Below are 1,933 nucleotides of genomic sequence, written 5' to 3' on the forward strand. Positions count from 1 at the left end.
TCTATTAGAAAGATTATGCGTGTAGAATATCCCAACATTCACCACGAATTTGATATTTGGCATGTAGTCAAAGGTAACTGTCTCACAAGAGACTGAGAAAGAGATATTAATTATGAATTATCCAAAAGGCAACATAGTCTAAAACTTATTTATTCCTATGTAGGAATATACAATGTTGTGTTTTCATGCATTTAAAAAATTGCTACAATAAACCGTGAAGTACTAGATTAACCTTGTTATGCACTATATTGTCAATCCTTTTTAATTATTTTATAATTAAAATTATATTTTTTAAGGACTTTCCAAAAAGTTGTGCTCCATGTCAAGATACAAGGACAATCGAGAGCTGCAGCCATGGACACGAAGTATTTGCAACCATTTATGGTATTGCTCTGCAACTTGTGGAGGCGACCCTGACGTAAGTTCTGTAATGTTTTAATATTAAGTTTAATTTCTTTATACACACGCACAAATTTTACTTTGTTCTTTAAAGAAAGCTATTTTTTTTTTTTTTTTTTTTGTAAGTTTTTAAATATTGGGGTTGCTGGACCATAAACATCTATTTTTCTATGTTTATAATTTATACAATTGTATAATAATTACTTTGAGTATTCATGTATTTATACAGGAACTGATCGAAAATTGGAAGTCCATACTTTAACACATTACAGGTGTGCACAGTTGGTTTAAAGAAGGAAAGCAGAAAAAAATGTGTACACAATGATCTCAGTCCAGAACAGCAACGCAGAAAAAAATGGCTTGGAAAAGACTCACGTGCCTTCCACACACTGCAGAGTCTTGTCCTGGACAAAGGACTTGAAAAGGATTTGAGGCAAATGGCTCTTTTCAAACACACTGGTAAGTTATTTATATACACATAGTAATGTACATACACATGTACATGTAGGTACACCGTATAAATTTTTTTATTTTATCTTTAGGACAACTGGAGGTGTTTCATTCTGTCCTACTGAAATACTGCCCAAAGAACCTGCATTTTCATTATGCGTCCATGGTTGCACGAACACAACTCGCTATCCTTGACCATAATGAAAATGTAGGTCGTCAGCAAGCAACAACCACTACTGGTAAGTTGAAAACAACATATTGTGTGTAACTACTTAAGATTTTTCAATATGTTGTGTGATGACAATACATCTAAGTTAATCAAGTTGAGAATCAAATGTGAACATTCTATTATAGTAATGTAATCAATACAAATCGTGTAATTTATTATGTTTCATCAATTTTCTTTTATTATAGGTGCATCTCGGTACAAAGTGGTTTTCCCCAAACATACCAAAGAATGGGTAGCCAAAACGATTTTTACACAAACCACTCAAAAATTCAGAGAGTCTCTGGTTGAGAAAGTTGTACAGCGGCGGCTGGACACCAGCGTTGTTTACAAGGAAAGTTCTTGTCGTTTGACTCATCATCACCCATTGCCACAGAACATAGCCCTAACACCAAGGCCTGACAAGCAAGAAGTAATTGCAAAGCGTTTATCACGATTTGGACACTAATTTGCTTTAAAAATGTTGAAGTCTGTTATATACATTTTTTTTTTTTTTTTAGTTTTTCTGATTTTTTTCTTATTGAGGTAAAAACAGAAAACACTGTTGGTGAAACAAACTAAATATTTATGGTGTTAGTGTGAAATATATGGTCCTTACTGATGGTACCCCACATCAGTTGGAATTAAACATCAACGAATCTATTTCTCAAATTTGTTTTATTCTTCCAAAATAAACATTTGTGTGAGACATCAATAAGTATGTAGTGTTGATGTATATACAACAACAAATAACATTGACTATGGAAAAAAAAAAACTACAGCAATTACAGTAACAAAAAAGCCACAACAAATTATAATGTATATAAAAAATGTAACCTTGTAATTCAAATTGTATTTCAAATTATTATTCCTACAAAA

General features: G+C 32.1%; 1 long non-coding RNA gene across 1 annotated transcript; it reads left to right on the plus strand.

The window, feature by feature from the left end:
- LOC122141539 lies at nucleotides 1–1,605 on the plus strand. The gene is made up of 5 exons (XR_006157889.1): nucleotides 1–73; nucleotides 297–418; nucleotides 629–858; nucleotides 942–1,088; nucleotides 1,264–1,605. It is a non-coding gene; the product is annotated as an uncharacterized LOC122141539 (long non-coding RNA).
- Nucleotides 1,606–1,933: the final 328 nt, after the last annotated feature.

Source organism: Cyprinus carpio, chromosome B22 (genome assembly GCF_018340385.1).
Source record: "Cyprinus carpio isolate SPL01 chromosome B22, ASM1834038v1, whole genome shotgun sequence".
Classification (NCBI taxonomy): Eukaryota; Metazoa; Chordata; class Actinopteri; order Cypriniformes; family Cyprinidae; genus Cyprinus; species Cyprinus carpio.